The sequence below is a fragment of the Genypterus blacodes genome, unplaced genomic scaffold (genome assembly GCF_046128005.1).
Source record: "Genypterus blacodes isolate CSIRO-AG114 ecotype Tasmania unplaced genomic scaffold, CSIRO-AGI_Gbla_v1 ptg000275l_1, whole genome shotgun sequence".
Classification (NCBI taxonomy): Eukaryota; Metazoa; Chordata; class Actinopteri; order Ophidiiformes; family Ophidiidae; genus Genypterus; species Genypterus blacodes.
The window spans coordinates 61,237-74,529 of record NW_027467066.1 but is presented as its reverse complement, the minus strand read 5'-3'; the positions used below and the strand labels follow the sequence as shown (position 1 = coordinate 74,529).

Genomic DNA, 13,293 nt, shown 5'->3' with positions numbered 1-13,293 from the left:
TGTACAAACAGCAGCTTGGTGAATACTTAAATAAAAACACACTAAATTAAACTAAATTAAATAAGTGAACTAAATGAGTGCTGATGAATAAGGGTTAAAAACGTGCAGGGGATTATTGAGTAAATGAACTTAAGACTACTGTTAAATAAAGGGAAGGTGCAGGGGTTTGTTGTGAGTCAGTGTCAGACCCGGGCCTTGTTCATGAGGCCCACTGCAGAGGGGAAGAAGCTGGATTTGTGGCGTGAGGTTTTGGTCCTGATGGACCTCAGCCTCCTGCCAGAGGGAGGGTCTAAAACAGTTTGTGTCCAGGGTGGGAGGGGTCGGCCAGGATCTTGCCTGCCCGCTTCAGGGTCCGGGAGGCGTACAGGTCCTGGAGGGACGGCAGGTTGCAGCCGATCAGCTTCTCGGCACAGTGGATGATACGAACCAGACGGTGATGGAGGAGGTGAGGATGGACTCAATGATGGCAGAGTAGAAGCGTACCATCAATGTCTTTGGCAGCTGAACTTCTTCAGCTGCCGCAGGAAGAACATCCTCTGCTGGGCCTTTTTGGTGAGGGAGCAGATGTTGAGCTCCCACTTGAGGTCCTGGGAGATGATGGCTCCCAGGAAACGAAAGGACTCCACAGTGTCAACTGGGGAGTCACAGAGTGATGGGGGAGGGCGGGGCTGCGTTCAGTCGGAAATCCACGACCATCTCCTTTGTTTTCAGAGCATTAAGCTCCAGATTGTTACGCCTGCACCAGTTCAGCAGACGGTCAGTCTCCTGCCTGTAGGCGGACTCGTCCCCATCAGAGATGAGTCCAATGAGGGTGGTGTCGTCCGCAAACTTCAGGAGTTGGACTGACTGATGACTGGAGGTGCAGTCATTTGTGTATAAGGAGAAGAGCAGAGGGGAAAGAACACAGTTGATTGATAAGTGGTGAGCCTGTCCTCAGCTCAGAACTTATCAATCAACCCTTTGAGCCCAGACTCGCCTCATATAAACTGTAATTGGCTGCATATGCACGAACGTATTATAATATTCTTGAATATCAGCAATTTACCTGGGATGATTGATAACTATTGAGCCTCTGCTAAAGGAGTGAACAGTGGCCTCTAGTGGCCACAGCCGCTCACTGACAGGGTTAATAACTCATGATTCATAGTTCTGTGCCGTGTTGTCAGGGACGTGTGGATCTGTGTCGTGGAAACTTCACCTGTTGTTCATCTGAAGTCAAGCCTGTGGGCTGTAATCTGGGTCAGCAGCTGTCAGGGCTCTGATCCTGATCCTGATCCTGATCCTCTGATCCCTGTGTGTCCTGCTGAGGATCACAGTGTTGTGGAGGGAAGCACAGAGCGATGGAGGCCTTCAGGCTGCTGCTCTGCTGGTCTGCGGTGGAGGCGGGCGTGGCCCAGGTGCGCCACCCGCTGCCCGTGCTGTGGATGATGGGCGGCGGCCCGAGCGGGGGCCCCGGCCCGAGCGGGGGCCCCGGCCCGAGCGGGGGCCCCGGCCCGAGCGGGGGCCCCGGCCCGGGGAATCTGACCGTGTCCGCGGCCCCGGCTGTGGCTCTGGCCCTGCAGGACCTGAGCAGGCAGCCGCCCCCTCTAGGGAACTACGACATCCAGGTCCAGCTGCTGGACTCTCAGGTGGGTTTGGCAGGGTCGACTGATAAGTAGTGAGCCTAGCTTGGAAACATATCAATCATATATTGATGACATTGATTGATAAATTGTGAGCCCCTGTTGGATGGTATTTTTTTCATTGGCTCAGATCTAGCAGAGTTGATTGATAAGTTATGAGCCTAGGCAGTGATATCATTCATTGGGTTTCTATGCGAGTTGCAGAATTCATCAATCGTGGTTCAATTGTTGCAGCCTGCTGTTTTATGTTTAACATGTTTTTATTATTTGCCCAAATGAATCTCCAGGATGTGATTGATCAGTAGTCCCTCATGTTCTTCATGTCTGCAGTGCGATGCTGCTGTGGGACTCAAAGTCTTGTTTGACGCCATGTGGGCGGGGCCAAAGTACCTTCTGGTGTTAGGAGGGGCGTGTCCGGCGGTGACAGAGGTGCTGGCCCGCTCTCTGCCAGCTCTCAACCTGCTGCAGGTGCAGTAACCTTCATGCAGACCTGAGGGTGGATGAACACAGCAGTCATTTAAGTCCTCAGTCACCCGGAGGCCGCGTGTTGAAACTTTAGGAGCGGTCACGTAACTCATAGTGAGGATGTGTGAACATGTGAGCAGCTTCCTGTCCTGTGACCTTCCAGGTGTCGTTTGCCGCCACGCCCCTCATCCTGTCAGACCGCCGACTCCACGGCCGCCTGTTCAGCACCGTCCCGTCGGGCCGAGCTCTGAACCGGGCCACGCTGGAGCTGCTGCAGAGCTTCAGCTGGAGCAGAGTGGGCGTCCTCACCCAGGAAGGAGCCGGCGTGTCAGAGGTCACAGCCCAGGCTCCTCCCCTCTCAGCCGTCTTGTGGCAGTGACGTTCCTCTGCTGTTTGGTGAATGACTCAGGCGTTCTTTGTTCCAGATGAAGACGGATCTGCTGAGCCGCCTGCTGGACGCAGACGTTCAGGTTGCAGCAGCAGAAAGTTTCTCTGCAGGCTGCAGCAGCCTGAGGAAGATGAAGGTACTGAGGAAGAGCAGCAGGTCTGACCTGTCACTAAATAGAGAGGCAGAATAGGCCACGCCCACGCATGATGTCATCACAGGTCCCACTCACAGGAAGTCCACTTTCTGCCAAATCTATTTGTTTAGAGTTTTTGAAACGGTTTAAAATCAGAATCACAAATGAGTCCAGAGCCCCCCTGAGTCCAGAGCCCCCCTGAGTCCAGACCCCCCCTGAATCCAGAGCCCCCCTGAGTCCAGAGCCCCTGAGAGTCCAGAGCCCCCCTGAGTCCAGAGCCCCCCTGAGTCCAGAGCCCCCCTGAGTCCGGAGCCCCCCTGAGTCCAGAGCCCCCCTGAGTCCAGAGCCCCCCTGAGTCCAGAGCCCCCCTGAGTCCAGAGCCCCCCTGAGTCCGGAGCCCCCCTGAGTCCAGAGCCCCTGAGAGTCCAGAGCCCCCCTGAGTCCAGAGCCCCCCTGAGTCCAGAGCCCCCGACCTGGATGTTTTCACCAGGTGTGTGACGTGATGGCGTGTCTTGATGCCGTCAACATGTGTTTTGCATGTAAACACAGACGCCTCTTGTGTTTGACAGGAAAGTGACGTACGGATCTTCATCGCTCACGTCGATGATGAAGAGTCAACCGCTGACATTTTCTGTTGTGTAAGTATGAAATCAGGGCTCACACACACACACACACACACACACACACACACACAGGCTTGTTATAACTTCATCATAGTCCTCCTGAGGTCAAAGGTCATGTAATGTTGTGGCTCAGAGGTCAGAGGTCATAACTGTACCTTGTGGTATTCAGGCGTCCAGGCTGAACCTGTTTGGTCGTCGGTATCAGTGGATCGTGGTCAGCGGCGGCGCTGATTGGAGGGCTGGAAGGGGGCGGAGCCTGCAGGATCCTGGCTGCAGGGCCCAGAGCGCTGCAGACGGATCCATCCGGCTCAGAGTCAGAGCGCTCAGCCACTCCAACACGCCGGGCGTCTCTGGGCGGGTGAGGAACACACACACACACACACACAGACACACACACACACACACACACACACACACACACACACACACAGGGATCTGTGTGTGATCACACCTGCATCTCTGACTGATTGATTGATTGGTTGATGTCCGGGCTCTTACTTGGTCACTGTCTGCCCCCTCAGACCCCTCAGGAGTACGAGGACGTCTACCTCAGCCGGCTGCCACAGGGTGAAGGGATGAGGTCAAAGGTCAGCTCCCTCCACGCCTTCGCCTACGATGCCGTCTGGGTCGCCGCCAAAGCTCTGAGCCGAGCGATGGAGGCGGTGAAACACAGAGAGAAGTACAGCGTCCGGCCCAACGCCTCCATCAGCCAGGACCGGGAACAGGTCCAGGTCCAGGTCCAGACGGAGCTGAGGAGGGCCCTGGACCAGACCGGCTTTGAGGGAGTCACAGTGAGAGAGAGAGAGAGAGAGAGAGAAAGAGAGAGAGAGAGAGAGAGAGAGAGAGAGAAGAGAAAGAGAGAGAGAGAGAGAGAGAGAGAGAGAGAGAGAGAGAGAGAGAGAGAGAGAGAGAGAGAGAGAGAGAGAGAGAGAGAGAGAGAGAAGAGAGAGAGAGAGAGAGAGAGAGAGAAAGAGAGAGAGAGAGAGAGAGCGGACCGTGCTGATACTGGTTCTTTCTTCAGGGTCCAGTTTCCTTTCGAGACGGCGAGCGAGTCTCCTCCATCGATGTGATCCAGACTCAAGGTGGGCGAGGCGCCGCTGATCTACTGAGGGGATGAACTGACAAACACTGTGTGTGTGTGTGTGTGTGTGTGTGTGTGTGTGTGTGTGTGTGTGTGTGTGTGTGTGTGTGTGTGTGTGTGCTCACAGGAAGCAGGGAGGTGTTGGTTGGTGACTTCTCCATGGTCTCTCAGCAGCTCAGTCTCTTCAGTCACCTGCTGAAGTTTGAAGGTGAGGTCACTTCCTGTGTGAGCTCTGACACTTCCTGCTCCTGATGGCGGTGGTGAACTCTGTGAGGTTTTGATGTTTTGGCGCCTGCAGGTTCATCACCAGCCTCAGACCGACCCTTCATCCGTCTGCAGCGGCGAAACATCAGCTTCCTCCTGTACGCCGCCGTGTCATCAGCTGCCATCTTCATCATCCTCTTCACTCTGACGCTCCTCTGCCTCAGCATCAACCAGCACAGACATGGGTACAGCCTGACACACACACACACACACACACACACACACACACACACACACACACACACGTTACATCTCCTGGATCTGTTCTCTCCTCAGAGGTCAGAGGTCGCTGTCTCCTCCTCTTGGTGGAGGTCAGGTCCAGCTGCTCCTGCTGGGCCTCCTGCTCTGCTCCTCATACCTCCTCCTGTCAGGCCTGGACGGAGCCTCACTGTCTGATTCGACCTTTGACCTCTTCTGCTCCGTGAGTTTCAGCTCCTGAGAGACGTTTGGTTCTGTTTTGGATTTGAAGCTCCGCCCCCACACATGTATGTGTGTGTGTGTGTGTGTGTGTGTGTGTGTGCAGGCTGGCATGTGGAGTCTCTCTCTGGGTCACAGTCTGAGCTTCTCTGTTCTGTTTGTTGGGACCTGGAATGTTTACGTCCTTCACCTCCCAGCTGGAACCAAACAGGAGGTAACATCATCATCACCATCATCATCATCATCATCATCTGAGCCCAGTCACACTCAGTCAGACTCGGTCAGACTCGGTCAGGCTCAGTCAGACTCAGCCTTCAGCCCTCACTGAGCCTCTCTCTGTCTCTGGTCCTCAGTCAGACTCAGTCAGACTCAGTCAGGCTCAGTCTTCAGCCCTCACTGAGCCTCTCTCTGTCTCTGGTCCTCAGTCAGACTCAGTCAGACTCAGCCAGGCTCAGCCTTCAGGCCTCACTGAGCCTGTCTCTGGTCCTCAGTCAGACTCAGTCAGACTCAGTCAGGCTCCGTCCGACTCAGCCTTCAGGCTTCACTGAGCCTGTCTCTGGTCCTCAGTCAGACTCAGTCAGACTCAGTCAGACTCAGCCCTCACTGAGCCTCTCTCTGTCTCTGGTCCTCAGTCAGGCTCAGTCAGGCTCAGCCTTCAGCCCTCACTGAGCCTCTCTCTGTCTCTGGTCCTCAGCAGCTCAGGTCCTCAGGCTGGCTGGTTCTCTGGATGCTCCTGCTGGATGTGTTTGTTTTCATCTCCTGGCAGATCCTGGACCCTCTGAGGCGGGTGGAGTCTCTGGAGGACCTACAGGTGATGCTGATCCTGATGCTCCTGCTGACAGGAAGCCCACTGTTCATAAATAAATGTCACCAAACTAAAACTAATCTCTTACATGAATGAGCACCGGGCCGACCTTTGACCTTTGACTCTAATGTCACAGAAACTAACCTCGACCTCACATGTTGCTGTTTTTCAGGGTGAACCAGCTGATGATGACGTCATCGTGCGCCCGTTCTCTGAGTGCTGCAGCAGCGTGAACACTCAGCTGTGGCTCACTGCTGTCTGCACATACAAAGGCCCCCTGCTGGTCAGTCAGGCTCACTACACCACGCCCTGGGCCTCCTGCTGGCTTTGTCTCATGTTCAACCACAATGGTTGAAGACATAAGTGACTCGTGACTAGACTCAGACCTGTATACCAGAGGAAAGGCAGGTCCAGTTTGGTTAGGTGTTCACAGGATGGACCAAAGGGTGATGGAGGGATGGAGGGATGGATGATTGATGGATGAGGGATGGATGAGGGATGGATGATTGATGGATGATTGATGGATGAGGGATGGATGATTGATGGATGATTGACGGATGATTAAAGGATGATTGATGGATGATGGATTTCTGAGGCCTGTGTTCTCCACGTTCAGGGTCTTGGATGTTTCCTGGCCTGGAGCATCCGGTCCAGACAGGAAGTGGCCCCCTCAGACCACAGTGGCGCTCTGGCCTGGTGTGTAGCAGCTGTGAGCCTGTGCAGCGTCCTGGGCGTGTCAGGATCTGTGCTGACGTCCCAGAATCCTCCTCTCCAGTTCTCTGTGACGGCGGCCCTCATCCTGGGCTGCAGCTCCTTCATCCTGGCCTCCATGTTTGGATCAAAGGTCAGCTGTGCCCCAAAGGCCTCAGTATGAAGTCATGATGTCCAACACACTCCAACAAGTCTTACATGTGACCCGCCAAAACAAAGAGGCTAATGTGTTAGCTAACCTGTGGTTAATCTGCAGTTCTTGCAGCTGCAGGCAGGAGGCGCTGAGCTGCAGCCGAGCTCAGCGCTGCAGGCTGAAGCTGCAGAGGGAACCAGCAGCTCTGCATCTAAACAACAACAGAGCCGAATAAACCAAGAGCTCAGGAGACGAACGGCACAGGTGAGAGACAGACCTGAGACCTGAGACCTGAGGCCTGACCTTAGACCAGACCTGAGACCTGAGACCTGACCTTAGACGAGACCTGAAACCTGAGACCTGAGACCTGAGACCTTAGACCTTAGATCTTAGATCTGAGACCTGAGACCTGAGACTGGTCCTGACCTGAGACCTGAGACCTGAGACCTGAGACCTGAGACTGGTCCTGACCTGAGAACTGAGACTTGACCTGAGACCTGAGACTGGTCCTGACCTGAGACCTGAGACCTGAGACTTGACCTGAGACCTGAGACTGGTCCTGATCTGAGACCTGAGACTTGACCTGAGACCTGAGACCTGAGACCTGAGACTGGTCCTGACCTGAGACCTGAGACCTGAGACTGGTCCTGATCTGAGACCTGAGACCTGAGACTGGTCCTGACCTGAGACCTGAGACTTGACCTGAGACCTGAGACCTGAGACTGGTCCTGATCTGAGACCTGAGACCTGAGACTGGTCCTGACCTGAGACCTGAGACCTGAGACTTGACCTGAGACCTGAGACTTGACCTGAGACCTGAGACTGGTCCTGATCTGAGACCTGAGACTTGACCTGAGACCTGAGACTGGTCCTGACCTGAGACCTGAGACCTGAGACCTGAGACCTGAGACTGGTCCTGACCTGAGACCTGAGACTTGACCTGAGACCTGAGACTGGTCCTGATCTGAGACCTGGAGGCCTAGTTTCCTTGCTAACACGCCCACAGATGCTCACCGTATGTTGATGATGTCTGTTGTGTCTTTGCAGCTGGATGTGGAGATAGAAAGCCTCAGCATGAAGCTTCAGGAGCTGTCAGGTGCTGAGAGGAGACAAGGTGACACCAGGAGAGACATCACAGAAGGTAAACAACCTTCAAACTCATCCTGAAGAGATAGAAAGATCCCAAGGTCCCCAGACCAGAGTGGTCTCCACCCAGCAGCCTGAACCTGTCCCCCTCAGACCTCCTCAGCTGCTCCGTCTGTCCTTCCTCTCAGGTGAGCGTCTCTCTCATGACGCTCAGATTTCCTCCACCAACCACAAACCTTCACATCTGGACGACATCAACTCTGCTGAACAGTGAGTCCAAAACCCTGAGACACACACAGACACACACACACTTACATCAGAGTCCCCAGGGGGATAGGAGGGTTGATTGATAAGTTCTAAGCCTAACACTCTAGTTCAGTCAAGTTGGACTGCAGCGATGACCTGCAGCTTCTTCAGGTGTGAACACATCCTGGACAGCAGCTGGTCCAGGTCCAGGTGCTGGTTCCTCACTCTCTGTTTACATTAGGACCCTTGTGTGTGCGTGGAGCTTTAAGTGCTCTTCCTATGTCACCGTTTCCTCCCAGTGTGGGGCGCCGTCTGTCCGTTCAGCTGCCCATCCTCCATCATTCATACCTGCCTGTGGTCGGTGGCGTCCGGTCCAGCTGCTCCAGTCCGCTTGGCAGCCAGGAGACCTTGGGTTCCTGTAATGAGACGCCGGCGTCTCGACCAGAGCAGCGCCTGTGATCAAAGAGGTCAAAGGGCACGAGACTCACCCAGGTCACCCAGCAACAGTGTGTGTGTGTGTGTGTGTGTGTGTGTGTGTGTGCAGGTTCTCACAGGGTTAACTAAAGTATGAAGTAAACAGATTAAACTTTATAAACCATGAAACTGTTTTGTTTTGTCTTCTCTCCCTGTCAGACTGTCAGGTTTGACCCCAGCTTGTGTTTACCGGCAGGAACTCTGTTCAGTAAACATTGACGGGATTAAAGTCAAAGTGATTAGGAACATGCCAGTGTATTTTGTAATTCTGGGTTTTCCGTCGTGTGTGTGTGTGTGCGTGTGCGTGTGCGCGTGTGTGTGTGTGTGTGTGTGCGTGTGCGTGTGCGCGTGTGCGCGCGTGTGTGTGTGTGTGTGTGTGTGTATGTGTATGTGTGTGTGTGTGTGTGTGTGTGTGTGTGTGTGTGTTTGCGTATGTGTATGTGTGTGTGTGTGTGTGTGTGTGTGTGTGTGTGTGTGTGTGTGTATGTGTGTGTGTGTGTGTGTGTGTGTTTGCGTATGCGTATGTGTATGTGTATGTGTATGTGTGTGTGTGTGTGTGTGTGTGTGTGTGTATGTGTGTGTGTGTGTGTGTGTGTGTGTGTGTGTGTGTATGCGTATGCGTATGTGTGTGTATGCGTATGCGTATGCGTGTGTGTGTGTGTGTGTGTGTGTGTGTGTGTGTGTGTGTGTGTGTGTGTGTGTATGTGTGTGTGTGTGTGTGTGTGTGTGTGTGTGTGTGTATGCGTATGTGTATGTGTGTGTGTGTATGTGTGTGTGTGTGTGTGTGTGTGTGTGTGTATGTGTGTGTATGTATGTGTATGTGTGTGTGTGTGTGTGTGTGTGTGTGTGTGTGTGTGTATGTGTGTGTGTGTGTGTGTGTGTGTGTGTGTGTGTGTGTGTGTGTTTGGGCTCTATAAAGCGTGGCAGCTCTGAGTGAGAGAGCAGATGCTTCATGTGTTCTCCTCTGAGCTTCACTCTGCTGCTGCTGCTGCTGGCTGCAGGCTGGCCTGGAGGCGAAGGCTCGTCCGGAGGTACAGGTGAGTGTCTTCGCTGGACAGAACCTGAGAGGAACAAACGATGGAGCTTCACATCACAGAGAGACATCATGGTTCATCAAGGAATCAACATGATGCTTTAATACTTACTTAAGACCAAAATATAAATAAACACAAATACATAATGTAGAGAAAAGAAAGAAAAGGAAATTACTTTTTAGATTAAGTTTATTTATCATGTACTTTTAAGTCAAATTAAAAGAAGAAAGCAAATTAAAAACAGCATCAAATTCAGAGTAAAAAGGTTTGAATGTTGCGTTTAAATGACTCAGAAAGAGAAACGCATGTTTAATGTAAATGTAGAGACGCTCGTTGTTTAATATCATGTTGAGGTATGATGTCATTATTATTATTATATACTGGATTATTACACAGATATGAAGTGATGATGATGAAGATGGAAAGTGTGCCAAGTCCTAAATATGAAGCGTAAATTATGATGTGGAGGCATGATGTCACAATTAGGATTAAATATGTGGGCGATTATAGACGGCGAAGAGGAAGAGGAAGAGGAAGGAGAAGCTGCTGAAATGTCATTCTAATGTATTGTTTAGAAGATATGAGATGATATTCAGGGATATGAAGTCATAATCACGTCTCCAGGATCAGAACGTCCTCGCTCCTTAAGTGGCCACTGACAACTGATGAGTTCATCTGTGTGCTGCGTTTGACCTCTGACCTGGTTTGACCTCTCAGGCCCTGGGACGTTCAGTCACGACCTGTCGGCCTCCCAGCTGAGGACGCTCTATAACTCTGCAGTGTACAAGGCAGAGAGGATGAAGCGCCCGCTGACGGGCACCACTTTCATCCTGGGGCCCATCAGCCACTCAGGGGTCCGGTGAGGAAGAACACTTTGAGCGTTACAAAGCTGCTGATGTTCCACAGATTGAATGAATGAAAGTCTGAGCTCCATATTTACCACTACAACAAATTCCCTCATTCAGTTCTTAATGTAGAAATAAACTGTGATAACTTGCTGAAGCCGTTTCTCCTGCTGGTCCCGGGGCTCCTGCAGGGTGACGCTGGCCGGCGGCGTGCAGTGGTTGATCCATAAAGGAGGAGGGTTCGGTGAGTCCTATCAGACGGTGGTGGTGCGGGCGAGTCACATGTCCTCAGAATGGAGGGTAAGCAGGTCTACATGTCGCCACACTAACCTGACTGATGACAGCAGAACCTTCAGCTTCCTGTCTCCTGCTCCTCCGTCTGCAGGTCGAAGAGACAAAGAACTTCGAGGGCACCAAGACGGTCGCAGACTTCGTGAAAGCCGGAGGCTCCGATTATCAGCTGATCTTTGACAACTGTCACCTGGGAGCCGGCCGCATGATGAACCAGGGCTGACCTGCGGCCACAGGGCGCCATGTGCCTGTGCTGCCACCGGGGGCGCCGGCACACAGACTCCACAGGGGTTTCTACTGTAATGAGTGTTCATTAGTGAGAGAGGGACAAATACGCACAGAGAACAGAAACAAGCAACATTCCATTCAAATGAGTCACGACCACAGAGACTCATGAGTCTGAGCTGGTTTGTCTTTCTACTCTGAAAGGTCAGAGGTCACAATGATCAGTTTAAGAAATCACCAAAATAAAAGCCTGTAATACATTTATCCAACTGTGTTTGTATTTTATCTTCTACACACACACACACACACACACACACACACACACACACACTCTTGTTGCATAACGTGGGCGTCATGGCGACCTGTTGTGTCAGCGTGTCGTCACATCTGATTAAACTCAAACGGTCCTGATGGCAGTGAACGCAGCACAAACAAACTCTGTTCAGCTCCTGATCCTGTTTTCACTCACTGAGATCATAAACTCTCACTTTGCTATAGAAAGCTGTAGATTTGTACACAGACCCTGTATCAGACCACCGGGGAAAGTCTTCAACCTAAACCCTGTGGGCTTTAACCCTTGAGGTTCTGACTCCTCCTCCTTCCTTAAACCACTCAGATGAAAAAAGGTCCTAGGATTCATTTCATGCTTTTATTCTTTGATCCATGAGGGACTGGCAGGTTTGTTAGAAACCTTCAGACCTTTGTACAATGTGTAAGGTTAAAGAAGTGAAGGGGTGAAAGGTTAAACCCAAAGTTCTTCATTTGAGCTCAGTTCCATCTGATCACCGTGGTTTCATGTCTGTCAGCTGCTTCTCTTCTCTTCTCTTCTCTTCTCTTCTCCTCTTCTCTTCTCTTCAGGCCTTCAGGCTCAGAGCCGCTCTGTGTTCTGACAGAGGAACAGAGAAGCTGCAGGTTTTTCAAATCTTGTTTTCACTGCCGCTCTTCCTCTCTGTGGAAACTCCCCCTCTGCTTCCTCTTCCCTTTTCTGCTCGCCTCAGTGCTCCAGAATGCGAGAGGGGCAAAACCTGAGAAACACCCGGGGACTTCCAGGGGGTCTGGGTCTTCACCTGCAGGACCTCAGCAGGGTTTGGTATCCTGTCCTCCTCTGAGAGTGCAGCAGAGGAGTCTGGGTGTCGGCGTCCCGAGACAGAACCGTCCTGACGTGGCGGAATCGTGCGTGCGTCCAACCGTAGACCACAGAGTTCAAGAAGCCCTGGGAGGGCGAGGTGAAGGCCTGCAGACACCAAGCACAGGGTTAACACCACAGAAGAAGAGCACCAGGAGCGCAGCAGCCTGCAGGCTCTGCTGGGCTGCTGGGGGTGAGAGCTCACAAACAGAGCACCAGTGTCACATCATGACATCATGACATCATGACATCATGGAGACATCAGACACTCTGCAGGCTCAAACTCAGAGGAGGAACAAGAAACACAACAACCTCCGGTGAAAGAGGAACAAATACAGGTTTGAAACAACATCTTCTGTTTTATTAGAGGTCACTAAGGTTCTTAAGTTCCAAAACTTCAGGAGCTGGGAGACTTTAACCCTTTCACTCAATGAGGCTGAAACAGAAACATGAGCAAACATTTCCTGATGGTTTGATCAGTCGGGTCAGTGATGAGTGACAGACCTGAGAGTTGCCATGGAGATCTGGATCCAACTGACAGCCTCATAAACCTGCAGGAAGAAAAGGCTTTGATCCTTTTGTTTCCTTTGCTCCTTCCAAGATTAAATCCTTTAATGGACAAAGACTCAAAGGTTCCAACACACACACACACACACACACACACACACACACACACACACACACACACACCTTTTTTTTTATTAACTGAAATTGAATCTGGGCTATTTCACCTCTGGTAATATATGTATGTTTATTGAACATTATTTTCTGCACACACACACACACACACGCACACACACACACACACACACACGCACACACGCACACACACTCTACCTGGCTCCAGTCCTGAGGCTCCATGATTCCTGTGGTCGTCATCATGAACAATCACAGCAATCATGAATCCATCAGCCTGAGTTCTGCTGCTTTGTGACTGAGCCTCAGCAGGCAGGGTGCTTATACCCTACAGGCCCCGCCCACTGTCATCCAGACCACGCCCCCCCACAGCAGAGCAGAGAGACATCAACTTACTAATGAGCCCATGAACTTCACTGCAGCGCCCCCAGCTGGACAGAACAGAGAACTTCAGTCAACATGGGAACATTAGGACCCGTGTGTGTGCGCGGAGCTTTAAGTGCTCTTCCTGTGTCACCGTTTCCTCCCAGGTTTGACCCCAGCTTGTGTTTACCTGAACTCTCTGTTCAGTAAACATTGACGGGTTCAAAGTCAAAGTGATGGGGAAACCCTGGAGTTGCTCTGCTGTTAGTTGCATCATTCTGGAGATTATGCAGCATATCTTCAATCAAGTTTACAGAAACAATGC

General features: G+C 52.0%; 1 pseudogene; it reads left to right on the top strand.

Moving 5' to 3' along the window:
• Positions 1–1,427: 1,427 nt before the first annotated feature.
• LOC143017209 (gamma-aminobutyric acid type B receptor subunit 2-like) lies at positions 1,428–8,519 on the top strand (annotated as a pseudogene).
• Positions 8,520–13,293: the final 4,774 nt, after the last annotated feature.